The sequence below is a fragment of the Anthonomus grandis genome, chromosome 8 (assembly GCF_022605725.1).
Source record: "Anthonomus grandis grandis chromosome 8, icAntGran1.3, whole genome shotgun sequence".
Taxonomy (NCBI): domain Eukaryota; kingdom Metazoa; phylum Arthropoda; class Insecta; order Coleoptera; family Curculionidae; genus Anthonomus; species Anthonomus grandis.
The window spans coordinates 16,090,966-16,105,424 of record NC_065553.1 but is presented as its reverse complement, the minus strand read 5'-3'; the positions used below and the strand labels follow the sequence as shown (position 1 = coordinate 16,105,424).

The window sequence follows — 14,459 nt, the reverse complement described above, 5'->3', positions numbered from 1 at the left end:
TTAGTAGCCATAGAGCAACAGCATATTATTGGGTCGTAAGTATTACGATTTGACTAAATTTGAAAACTAGTCCAAAAATTACCGAGATATAAGATGTTAGTGTTTTAATTTTATTTTTGTTATTTTTTAATAAAAAAAGGAACATATCAGCACAACATTTAGTACTAGAGGGTTTTTGGTGTCGAGTGTAATTCAATGTTAATTTATGTTTAAATCTTAGAGGGCGCTCTCGGCGACACTCCGATTAGGTAAAAAAGTGTACAACTCTTTTTTGTGCCTTAGTGTATATGGATTTTTCATAGAAATATTAAAATTTCCTTCAATATTACTTAAGAAAGGTATACCTTTGTTGAGTCGCTTAGAACAATGATCGTTTTCGAGATAATTGAATTTTACTTTTTTAATGCTTCAATTTCTTATTTTGTTCAGTTAATGAATAAAATGGAAATAAGGTGTCCAGCATAGTCATGTGTTTTGTATTGGCTCTCCTAATTATTTTAGAGAAAAAATGTATTAGAGTAGTTTAAAGAGCGATAACTTTTTAGGTTTGCCCGTTTAGAAGTTATTGGCGAAAATCTGGGTGAAAATTTTGTCTTTTTTATCGCCCGGTACTTACAGGTATCGCTCGAGGTGAGAAAGTTAGGTAAGGGTAAACTGCCGAGTAAAGGTATAAACAATTTTTGCCTCACATTTACAATTATTTACTACAGTGCCCTTTGCCCTTTTCAAATTTTGTGATAGTTCTATTAACTGTTGATTTTCCTAGTATCGGCTTATTTGGACAAAAAGCTGCAAACAAGTCTGACATTTCTCGGTAACTATTGCATTGGTAAAATCATTTAATCATTAGTATTTTTTCTTCAATAATGTAACTCATAGCTGAGTTTTTTATTGGGATTTCTTATGTCCCGCCCGACGGTGCAACACCCTGTATAATGTGTTGAATATAACAATTTATTACAAGATATATGGGCCAAGAACAAAACCGTAATATCAACAGCAATTTTTAAATACAAACAGCAAAATTTTTTTATCTTGCAACAAATGCTGAAGGTGATCTCCGTTAACTTCAATACATTAGCGATCCGTTTATTGAAAGACTACCTGATGTTAAATAATATGTTATTGTCTAGAAATAATTCTGCTGCATTCTGGATTTTTCCTCATAGCTCTTCTCGAGTTAAAATTGTGTCTTGATAAATAAATAATTTCATGTTTCCCCATATGGCAAAATCGAGGGGGTTAAAATCAGGGCTTCGAGGCGGCCAAGGTATTTGGCTTCCACGACCGATCAAACGGTAAGAATATTCTCGATAGAAACATTCGCTGACAGGTCTGAAAAATCATGCGTCTCCGTAATTGGAATTACAGATCTTCCAAAAGCTTCTGAAATTGAAAACTCCTCTTCTAGTAAAAGTCCTTCACTGAACAAAATCTTATTTGTTGGAAGAAAGAAAAGAAAAATGTTGGAAGTTTGCTGGTTGTGACAGAAACGAGCGAATTCAAGTCTCTTCTGTAGGTCGGGGGTAGCAAATTTTGAACAGGAGTGAAATGGTAAAAACTTTTTTTTTTCTTTATAGAAAAATTGGTAAAGGACGAAAAGAACCGCTTTCTATATTTTATTTAATAAGAATATTGCAAAATTTACGTGTATTTAAAAGTCACGGTTTCAATAATAATAAACAGGATATGACGCTTTCTTATTTTTTTTATTTGGGTTAGTTTTGATTAGCACTGCTTAGCTCTGTATGTAGTTTTGAGTAATTTACCCCGAATTTTAATAAACGACAAACTAAATTTCTGTAAAAAAAATGCAAATCGTAAATAACGTAATTTTTATATTTAGGCCGCATTCAAAATTAAAGATTTGATTATCTCGAAAATGGTTGCTCTGAGCGATTCGACAAAGGTATACTTTTGTGATAAAAACGTGTACAACTTTTTTTGCTTCAGTGTATATGAGTTTTTCATGAAAATCTTAGCTTTTCAATGAATATTACTCACAAAAAATTACAATATTACATTTAAATATAAATAAAACCCTATTCAACTAAAAAGTAACTAAAAACGTAGGTAACACCTCACTCTTGCCTCCTCTTCTCTGTTGAGATGCCAATCGTCAGTCACCATACATAAACACTATTTAAAAATAAAATGCTATATTTGAAAAATCAGAGGTACTTACTTTCAAACGCATCTAAATAAGTTTCTAGGCATTAACTTGTTAGCTGTAACTATTATTGTCCATTTCAGTAAAGGTGATTTCTTATATTCACTATAAACGAAAGGTAAACGTATATGCGCAGAATACGAGATCATATAGGGATGATGTAATGACCATGATGAGACTGAAAGTGATCCGACAAACTGAGGATTGGGTAAACTTCGGGGCCGAGGCACTACGTGCAATAAGTATTATTTCCTAAAATCTTGGCTCCGAAAGCTTCCGAAGGATAAACTAACAAACTTAACTGAACCAAGTTGTCACAACTAAATTTGTAGTAATGTTTTGGTTGTTTTTTATTGAACGTTCTTCGGAAAATAATGAAGAATCGTTTCCACAAATAAATTAGTTGTAAGATAAGTAGATAACAAAAAATAGTCGTTTTTGGAGCTGATAAAGTTATTTGTAGTAGCTTGGAAGGTCCAACTAATTTCAAATACCGGGAACAATAGAGACATAAAAATTGAAGCAACAAATGTCAACTAACATGTTTAGCTAACCTGTTTTTACTAATATTTTTCGAAAGTGTGGTCCACTGTCCGTCGCCTCCTCCTATGCTGTCTGCTGAAAGCCACAGGTTGATTTCAGAGCCTGACGACCTTTATTCGCGCATTGTGCCTGTGCACCAAACTTTCCGTTTAGTATCGTATACCCACATTTCATTCACAACATTTGCCGCTCTTGCATCCTAGCGGACGCGTGGTCCGCCGCGTGTTTCGGACTTTCAGGAGCTCTTCAGCATTTTAGGAGTTTTCTCCGGAGAATCTGCTCCGGTGGTGTCGTCGCCGTGACCTGTGACTACGACCGGGTCAGTGGTATTTTTCTTTTGTTTTGACTGCTGTTTCCCGACAAGCAGACTGACTTGGACCATTTCGGATTTATTTATCATTTGTGTTTAGATCAGACAGAATTTATTATTGTAATTTGTTTTGTGTTTAGAGACGATGTATCTTTGGACTTAAATGTAAGTAGAAAAAAATTATTGAATTGGCTCTAGTTTTTTTGTTGCATTTGAAAAGACAAAGGTTGACTTGGTTAAATATTATTTGTTATACCTTTCGAAATGTACAATGATCTTATTATAGAATTTTAAGGATTCTGTCTGTTATTAAAAATCAGTTTATTTAAAAATTAATCATTATCTTAAATGACCATAACAGTTCAATGATTACATCTTTATTTATTTACCAATTTTAAGAATCTTATCACTTATAACAAGGTTATTTAAAATTAATCATTATCTTAAATAACAATCTTATTTATAAATATCTTCTTTGTTTCTAATGATTATTCAATAATATGTTTATTGATATACGTATTTATTCAATGATATACTACGTAAATGAGTTTTTCATAATCAGATTAAATGTTTTTTGCCATTTAAGAATTTGAATTAGGACCATAAGAATGCTTGAACAAATCTTTCCAAAATTTTAAAAAATATATTTTTTTTTCAATATATTGCCCTATTTATTATTTTAGTTTTTTATAGTTTATGTTTAGGTGCTGCTATATTGTTACTAAATAAAAATACGTTATTTTGTCTATATATTTCGAGACTGCGATAAAATATATTTCCTTTGTAAAATTTTGTTTACTTATAGTATATCGAAATTACTTTTCATTTTAATCGTTCCTATGTCTACTACACTACTGTCTACGACACATGCTTAAATATATATTTTTCTAAATTACCTCCTGGGAGGAGGAAGAGAGGGGCATTTAAAGATGGCGGTGTTGTAGTGATTTTTTACTACCGTCACAAAATCTTAAACTTTGCAAGCGACAAAGGAATTGCATTAGGCATAATCCTTATAAAAAAATATTTAATTTGTCAGTAGCCTAGAGAGTAGAGGGGCACACGTGCTTATTTTTTTACTTTATCACGGACTAACAAAAGTTGTAGCAAGACAATAAGCAAAAGATAGAAGCAACTTTAAATTTTCATGGTAAATTTGGAATCTTTTGGCGCCCAACAGTGAGACACATTGAATACATTTTAAAATTATCAGTATGTATACCGTAGAGAGGCGCACGGTAGGGTTTAATAATTAAAAAGGACCATAAAGTGAACCTGCAACCATATTTTTTAAATAAAAATATAACATTTTCATTTTAATAAAGAAATTTGCCTTGGAAATTGGGCATATTTTTTCCTAAAAATTTGGTATATTAGGGACAAAATGTTCATATCTATACAATCAAATTAGATAGAGACTTGAAAATTCGACCATAAGATCTTCTGGTTAAATCATTGAACACGTATTTTAACATTTTTCAAAAAAAAAAATAGAAGTGAAGAATTTTTTTTTTAATTCGATATTCTAGGGACAAGATGCTCAGATCTCTGCAACCAAGTGAGATAGAGACTTGAAAATTGAACCGTAGATTCTTCCAATAAATTCACTAGACACCAAATCCAGCATTTTTCCAGGAAAAAAATTAAATTGAAGAATATTGCCTGGGAAATTGGTCATTTTTTTCTAAAAAATTCGATATTTCTCTGCAACCAAATGAGATAGAGACTTGAAAACTGGACCATAGATTCCTCTAAAAAAGTCATTGGACACATACTTTAGCATTTTTTCCAGAAAAAAAAAATTAAATTGAAGAAATTTGCCTTGGAAGTTAAGATATAGAAACAACTTTAAATTTTCATGGTAAATTTGGAATCTTTTGGCGCCAAAAAGTGAGACACATTGAATACATTTTAAAATTATCAGTATGTATACCGTAGAGGGGCACACGGTAGGGTTTAATAATTAAAAAGGACCATAAAGTGAACCTGCAACCATATTTTTTAAATAAAAATGTAACATTTTCGAGTATTCAATGTGTCTCACTGTTGGGCGCCAAAAGATTCCAAATTTATCTTGGAAATTTAAAGTTATCTTTTGATTACTGCTTGCTAAATTCTAGTGCAAAATTTTAATTCAAAGACATTAAATGTTTCCACCTGAACGTTCTATTGCCCTATAGATATATTGATATTTTTCTCAAGATCACTTTCTCTCAATTTTTTATTTTAAAATTTTAGTTCGGACTTTTATAACACCCTATCTATTTTATTCAAGGCCGACGTTTCGATACTTTATCATCCTTAGGGTTTAAAAATTAAAAAGGACCATATTTATTTGATCTTTTCTATTTTCTAGCCGTAGCTAGTAAGTAGATTGCCGGCCGCCATCTTTTATTTCAATATTATATGAAACTGAACCTGCAACCATATTTTTTAATAAAAATGTTTTTGAGTATTCAATGAATCTCACTGTTGGGCGCCAAAAGGTTCCAAATTTAAAGTTATCTTTTGATTACTGCTTTCTAAATTCTAGTGCAAAACTTTAATTTAAAGACATTAAATGTTTCCACCTGAACGTTCGGTTGCCCTATATATATATTGATATTTTTTTCAAGATCACTTTTTCTCAACTTTTTATTTTACATTTGGATTTTGTAATACAGAGTGTGACGACCGATAGTACGTTAGCCGTAAATAGAAAAAGGAGCATAGCATTTTTCTGAAAATTTGGTAGACATGGTAACAGAGATTGCTCTATCGGTCCAAAGTAATTTCAGCATTACCGCTTACATAGAAAAATACCAACACCTTTGATTTTTTAAATGGAATACTGTATATATTTTTAAATATTTTAATTCCCTGTTTCGTTTTGAGCCTTTTAGTCAAACTTCCCTATACCTATTTTTAGCGGTTTTAGAGAAAAAAAAAATTGCGTGTTTTTGTTAAAAACCAAGGGCAAAAGTGACTTATAAATCTGATAATTTATTGAATGCAAAAGCCTACAGCTGGGCGCCGAAAAGGAGTAATTATCCGAAACCAATTTCTATTGATTTCTATGTTTTTTTTTTTTAAATTTTAGTCCAGTTCGTTTAAACCTTGGACTTATAATAATTCATATTTGGTTATCAATTCTTGTAACTTTTTATTAAAGCACGTTAATATTTGATAGGTAGTTTATTTTTTCAGCCTCTTTGTATGATTGCAATGAAGTATATATTATTTGACACAGCTATTGACAAAACGTAAACAATTACTTTATCTGTTGAAAAATTCACGTTCTCGACCTGTCTGAATACTGTAATAGTTTTCCATTTTCAACACTAAGCTAAGCGAGATTTTTAATCGATAAAAAAATAGGAAAAAGATGAAAATACATATTGTTTTCTCATTTAACTGAGAAAAAAGTCGATCATTTGTAAAATACTAATCCAAACGATTCCCATTTATCATTGTAAAACAGTTTTATAATTCACATATTATTTATAATTACAAATATTAAAATCGGATTTGTTGATAACTAAATACTCTTCGCGATAATAATAATATATTGATAGGATAAACAAATCCAAATTCATATTTTGTAATTATGCATTTACACATTGTAATATGAATTTATTACGTAATTCATTTTATTGCACATCAATCCATAGTTTAATGCATTCATACAGAAGCTATTAATAGCGATAAATTTTGGAAATTAAGTTTTGGCTGCTCTAAATTTATTGGTATATATGTGTATCTTATAACCATTAAATTTATATGTAGGACCATTAAAATATCTAAATAAAATACTATGTTTTATGATCTTTTTCTAAGAGTGTGTATACAAGTGGACATTCTATACATCATTAATAATCTGAAAATAATGACAGACCGGTTAGATTTAAGTAGGTTAATTATTTTGATTGTCCTAATAATTATTATTTTTATTACATTTTTAATTAGGAATATGTAATTTAAGGTTGAAAAACGTTTGTTTCTGCAGTTTTTATTTTAGAATAAAAGTTTTTAAGTGATAAAGTAAAATACATATTTTTTCATTATTTATTTAAAAAATACAAGCTTACAAAAGTTGTTTAAAATTCCTTCACATTATTAGTTGCATTTCTATAAACCAAATATTTAAGGGGACCCCACAGAAATCGAGTGGGTTTAGGTCGAGAGATCGAGGGGGCTAAAGTTGCATACCTCACCGACGTAACGATTTGGACATGTAAAATCCAAGTGTTCTTACAATATCCAAATGTCCTTTAAATTTGAGGCCTTTAATGAGGGTAAACGTAGAGGGTAATTGTAGAAACTGAGTACTAATTTTTGGAAAAATATCTACAGAGATATTAAAGTTGTCGAAAAAAATATTTTTATTTGTTAAAACTTTACCACGCTATAGCTCAAAATCTAGCTAGGCTTAATTTCGTCCGAAGAACACGTTCCTGAACTTTGTCGCTACATTAAAAAAAACACTCAGTATAATAGAATAAGTAAAGAAACACTTTTTTGTGGAACACCATGGATTACTGCTTGTGTAGTAGATAAGTTCACCGCAAACAATTTTTTTTTGGGAAAATATTAGTTAACCATTTTATTGTGCTATTTTTAAAGCAATCTCTTTCCACTTTGTAGAGTAAAATTGAATGATTGACACAAACAAAAACTTCCGTTAAATAACGGAAGATTCTTATTAAACTACGTATAATTTTTTTTTAAAACGAATATTAATTAAGGGTTTTGGAAATGTGCGCGCAAATGAAATAAATTAACGGCAGTATTATTTTATTAGTTTTTTTTTTTAAATCAGGTGGAAAATTAAAGGAAAATCAATTTGTTCTTCTAAAATTAGTATACCTTATTATCAGCTAATAAATTTAAAAATTTGACCTTAAAAAATTGCGTTTATTAGTAAATTCATCGATATGAGAACAATGTTTTTGAGGCAATATTTAAAAAAAACGTATAGTTCAAAATCCAAAAATCTTATATCTGACGCATTAAAACATTTTTTTTTGGCAAATTAGACTGATTATGTACATTACACTATTCTATTTTTTGTGATGCGTACTAGCTTAGAAAAAGTTTATTTTTATAAACTTGATGAATGAAATTCTTCTCAAGAAATGTTTATTTAAAATGCGTGAATTCTAAAATTAAAAAGTTTGATTTTGATGATGTTTATATATTTTGTAAATCAGGATTGTATACATAAATGAGGAATTACACTCATTGATCCTTGATGCGGGATGTTGTACATATAATGAAAAGAAAATTATGGCACTTTTAACCTTAGTTAATTTATGGACGTTACTCATCCCCTTTTTAATTCGGAGAATATAGCAAAAAGATATAATGTGCTTTCATTTCAAAGAGAAACGTTAATTTAGATATATATGTTGGAATTTAATTTTGCTTTTAATAAAGTTGCTTTTTAATAAGTTTCCATATCCTTCAGCTAAGCTCACTCTGATATATCAAATGGGAACCACATCTTGTAAATCATGAACTAGCATGAAATTGTCTATTCAACTGTACCAATAAAAATTAAACCTGGTGACATCAAGCGAATAGTAAGCAAAGATATGCGGCAATAATGGATACAATTAACATTAAATGACACAGTTCATTCAAGGAATTTATTAGAAACTCATTTGACGAGACAATAATAAAGCTTATTTTGAAATGTCAAATTGGCAAGAGTTTGTCCGCTAATACCTTTACATTCCCGAGCAATTCGATCTTTCAAATCATCAACTTTTTCAGGTAGAGTTTAAAAAACTTTGCTTTTTATTTGTTTATTTATTTATTTTATTTTATTTAAATCCTAATCTTACTTGTAGATTCTAGTCTTTTTTAGGATCTTTGTTATATCCTAGTTATTAATTTTTAAAGTGCCAACAGGTTACTTTATTCACCTCGCCTCCGTTGGCTTCAATTTCATAGTATATCATTAATTAGATTGTGTTTCCTTCCATCAGGTTGAGATTTTCTGGTCTTAGATTTCCAATATTAGTAGTCAAGGGATTCCTACCTACTACCTGGGTAATGAATTTTGTTGCTCTTACTTTTAGGATCATTTCTATCGGTCTAGAGTTTGATTGTTGCATTAAATCTTCATTGCTTATCCCAGTTGATAACTAACGCGATTCTTAGTGTTTTTCTGTTCCTTAATAAGAGATTTTTTGAGTGAATTTTGGATGCTGAGGACCAAATTGGATATGCATATCCTATTATTGGCCTTATATAGATCTGTGCATTTAGCCAGACTAGATAAGCTTGATAGGTGTGGATAAATGTTGCTTATTGCTTTATGTATTTTTTTTCTTGACTTCAGTGCTTTGTTTATTAAATAGTAATGTTCTATCCAGCATTACGTCTAGATATTTTTAAAATCATCTTTGTGTTCTGTTGCAGTATTTTCAATTGTTATCCTGGTTTGTCTTCTTATATTTTTAAAATTACAATTTACTAGTTCTGTTTTGTTGTGATTTAATTTTAATTTCTACTTATAACAGTGTTCGTTTATTTCATTAACATGGTTTTATACTCTGGTTGTTGAAACTTCAGGTTTTGTGGATCTGCTGTATCGTTTTCTATGTCATCAGAAAAAAGTGTAATTTCAATTTTTTTTTCTAAAAAAATCGATATTTTAAGAACAAAATGCTCATATCTTTGCAACCAAGAAAGATAGAGACCTAGAGACATCTATTTTAGCGTTTTTCCAGAAAAAAAAATTTTAGTGAAGAAATTTGCCTTGGAAATTGTGCATATTTTTTCCTTAAAAATATGGTATATTAGGGACAAAATGTTCATATCTATACAATCAAATGAGATTGAGACTTGAAAATTGGACCATAAATTCTTCTGATTAAATCATTGAACACCTATTTCTACATTTTTCCAAAAAAAAATTGAAAGTGAAGAAATTTGCCTTAAAATTTGAGAATTTTTTTTAATTCGATATTCTAGGGACAAAATGCACATATCTCTGCAACCAAATGAGATAGAGACTTGAAAATTGAACCATATATTCTTTCATTAAATTCACTAGACACATATTTTAGCATTTTTCCAGGAAAAAAAATTAATTGAAGAAATTTGCCTCGGAAATTGGAAATTTTTTTTCTAAAAATTCGATATTTTAGTGACAAAATGCTCATATCTCTACAACCAACTGGGATAGAGACTTGAAAATTAGACCATAGATTCCTTTAAAAAAGTCATTGGACACGTACTTTAGCATTTTTCTAGAAAAAAAATACATTGAAGAAATTTGCCTCAGAAGTTAAGCATTTTTTTTATAAAAAATTCGATATCTTAGGGACAAAATGCACATATCTCTGCAACCAAATGAGATAGAGACTTGAAAATTGAACCATATATTCTTTCATTAAATTCACTAGACACCTATTTTAGCATTTTTCTAGGAAAAAAATTAAATTGAAGAAATTTGCCTCGGAAATTGGTAATTTTTTTTCTAAAAAATTCGATATTTTAGTGATAAAATGCTCATATCTCTACAACCAACTGGGATAGAGACTTGAAAATTAGACCATAGATTCCTTTAAAAAAGTCATTGGACACGTACTTTAGCATTTTTCTAGAAAAAAAAATAAATTGAAGAAATTCGACTCAGAAGTTAAGCATTTTTTTTATAAAAAAATCGATATCAATCAATATGAGCATTTTATCCCTAAGATAAAATGCTCATATCTCCGCAAACAAGAGAGATAGAGACTTGAAAATTGGACCATAGATCTTGGTTGTTAGCTCATGTATAAAGACATTATATAATGTAAGTGACAAAACACATCCCTGGGGAAGACCTTGGTTTAAATTTCAACTTTCTGTTTTTTAGAAACCTCGCAATTATTCTTATAATGATCGGGTCAATTTACATTCTATAAATTTTTATAAATTAGAGCCTTGAATGTTTTGTGTTTGAAGCTGCCACGGATTTTGTATGCTTCAGATTGTTCCCGATCATTATATGGTTTACCACTCTTGCTAGTTGTAATTTAGTAATTCAGTTGATTTTCCTGGTCTAAAGCCAAATTGTTCATTATTTAATTTTTCTTTGGTTTCCAATTCATTTTGCAATTTTTTAGTGATTTTCTGTTTGTTTTGGAAATATCCTAGTCTGTAACACGCATTGAAAATATACATCAAGTGTACGATTGCTTTTCTTGGTAATTTTTTTAGCTCTTTGGCTCTTATACTATTCTGCTTTATATGGGCAGCGTTTCCGTTTTATTTGTCTGACTTTGTTTAGGTTATAAAAATCCAGCTTTAACTTCGAAATTCCTTTGTCTTTGTATATGTTGTGTTGACTTCTTGGATAATTTTTCAATTCAATTTATTGTTATTCATTATTGATGTATTTATGCGTTGTTGCGTAAATAGATTTGCTTTTTCATTATTGTCAGTTATATAGACTTCTTCTTCGTTATTATTTGTTATTTTAATGGGAGGATATGTTTTGATATTAAATCTGTTTTTGTATCTTTTTATGTGATTTCAAAGTTCGTTTCTGTTGTTGTCTTTGTTTAATTTATCATTCCAAACTATTGCAGTAGGAATTTATTCTTGCCCTTATATTTGTATTTAACTCAACAGTGTTTAACTGGAAGTAGTTGAAATATTCCTCTGTTCTATGTCTTTGGTATTTTTTCGGATTTTATTTCTCTCATTTATGACCCATTTAATTTCGTCTGACATCTCAAAATCATGTTTATTTCTGGATCTTGGTATGTTGTTACTGCTGGATTCGTTTATAATTTCTGTGATTTTCTCTATTTTCGTATCGATTTGTTTTTAAAATAAAACCTAAAGCAAAAAGTCTTAGGCTCGCCAGATTTCCCTCTATTAGACTTGCTAAACCCAAAGAAATGATCTCCGCTGTGATAAAACCACACCCAAAAGCCAATTTATTATACTTCCACACCAATGTCACCCGAAAAACAGAAACACTTTTAAAAGTGACAGCTTGATTAATTCTTCATATAATACGAAGTGAAAAAAATTGTCGGTCGAAATAATAGTTGTAAACCGTGAAAACACTTTGTACAAGACACGTGACCGCCGCATATCTTGTTTAGGTAAACGTTTCGGAATTTAAATGAAAATGCAAATATCGAAGGACGACGTGGAAGGATATTTACCGATGTAAGGAACAGTTTTGTTTTGTTGTCAGACTAAATATGGAAACAAACGGTCCGTGCCATTGCCGTATATTTTAAAGTAGAGGCGTTGTACCAGGGATTTTAATAAGTTAAGCGGTTGAGGTGTCGATTCTTACCTTAATTGGTACTGTAGCGAGTCGGAATATATCTTTATTGGTTAATGGGTGAGTCTCATACTCTTTTCGGTACAATTGTCGCAAGGATTATTGCTATAATGAAATTATGTAACGCGAGTTAGATAATTTCTTTTTCTTGTTTATCTTGTTCGTCTTCTTTTTTATGAAAGGAATTGTTATGAATGAAACAATTTGTTGAAATGGCAAAATTTCACAGACTACCAATTAAAATCATCAAAGGGGTTTGCTGTTAAGTCCCACGAGCGTACAGCAAAAAATATCAAGAAAACCGAAATATCGAAATCTGGAACAACCAATTCTGGAGAATTTTTACTAGAAAGAGCTATTGTAGAGTAAATATAAACAGATTAAAAGTGAAAATCAAATGAATATTCTGTGTCAACAGTTATAAATTTAAAAAGCCAATATTGTAAATATACGGGAGATATATTAACTGTTGGATATTAGGCATCTATGCTTGCTAAGCTATTTATTGATCTCTGGTTGATCTTATCTTTGCTCCTGTTCTCAGAAAGTTTGCACAGTTCTAAATAAAAGAAGTTCAAACTTATGTTATTTACATTAACTTTAGCAAAAGTATTCAACTAAGCCTTTGATTATTATACAGTGCTTTCATTTCAAAACAAATCATCCTTCGTAACTTCTTAACAAAAAAATAACGTCGATTTAGACTATATACAGGAGGACTTTGACATTTGACAAAGTTCTGTCAATCACCAAACCTTATTTTAAATGGCTACCCTAAGTGTGATACATCATTTTAAAGGGCATATAATCTCCTATTTTACCAAACAAAAAAAAAACAAAATCGAGTGACGTATAAGCGAGTAGTAAGCCAAAATATGTGGTAACAAATGACATCGTATGAACATAAACTTTGGTAGGTCAAATGGTTGTCTCATAGTGTCACACATTATTTTAAATGGCAAACAATTTTCCATCGTACTTGGCCAAAAAAATTGATGCAAGTTGAAGCAATTTAACAGTAGAAATGTTTGGTAATAAATATGAATAAACTGTTTATAAACTTAATGAACAGCCGGTTAGGCAGGCGTCGCGGAATGGAATGGTCCGCGCGCTCGCCAGACTTAACACCACTAGATTTTTTCCTTTGGGGCAAAGTTTATAAAACCCGACCTGAAAATATAATGATTTAAAGAATCAAATTACTCTTTAATGTAGAGATATTAGCGGACAAACACTTGCCAATGTTTATGCGGAATTTCAAAACACTTCGCCTATTTTGACCACTTAATAAAATAAATTCTGTGAACATATTAAATTATTTATTTTTTAAACACTTTTTTACACCCTTCCTGTTTATAAGTCTATAAACTTACATTTTTTATACACCGTGGCGTGGTAGATTTTATGCCCTTTAAAATGATGTATCACAGTATAGGATAGCCATTTGACTTACCAAAGTAGAAGGTCGATAAAATATTCAGTATTACCAGACATTTTAGCTCACTATTTGCTAGTACGTCAGCCGATTTAATTTTTTTTGCTACTGTTGAACAGACATTTTAATGCTGCTTACCGTGATGTGTCATACAATGGGGGTTTCTATTTAACATATCAGCTAACGTCGCTGGAGGCGAGGAGGTGATCGATAGAACTTTGTCAAATATTTTAATAATAATAATAATAATAATGTCTTTATTAAAATTTACAATTGGTAAATTCTAAATGGCGAAGTTGAAGCTTACTTCCTAGCTTAACCATACAAATCAGCTTGAAGTTAGATATTACAAAGAATTTCAAAATGTATCTTAAATAATTGCATAGTTACAAAATATTAAGTTCTAACTGCCTATATGCACAACCGATTAACATTACAACGTTTGATAACCACACAGACTTATGAAATTTACAATAAGTTAAAGAATAGATATTTAACAACACTTTAGGCTAACAGAGATCAGTAATATAACTGCTTATTTTTCGTTTAAATATAGAAGGTGAAATACATTTTAACTCAGGAGGAATTTATTATATTGCAGATGAATACAGTAACTAAAGCTCCTCTCAAATAAAACAGTTTTATGAAGAGGAGGTGTAATAAAATTCTTATTTCTTAACTCCAAAACATGAGCGTCATATCTAAACTTAATTTTCTGATAAAG

At 30.2% G+C, this 14,459-nt stretch overlaps 1 protein-coding gene across 6 annotated transcripts in view; it reads left to right on the top strand.

Annotated features, from left to right (window-relative positions):
- The window catches only part of LOC126739900 (supervillin-like), a 292,907-nt gene that overhangs the window by 128,207 nt on the left and 150,241 nt on the right, over window positions 1–14,459 (top strand). The window contains exon 1 of one of the 6 annotated variants that reach the window (XM_050445724.1): window positions 2,833–3,188. The exons of the other annotated variants lie outside the window; for them this stretch is intronic. The gene's annotated coding sequence lies outside the window, so the exon portion shown is untranslated. Of the gene's footprint in view, window positions 1–2,832; window positions 3,189–14,459 lie in introns of those variants that run through there. 6 annotated transcript variants of the gene reach the window in all.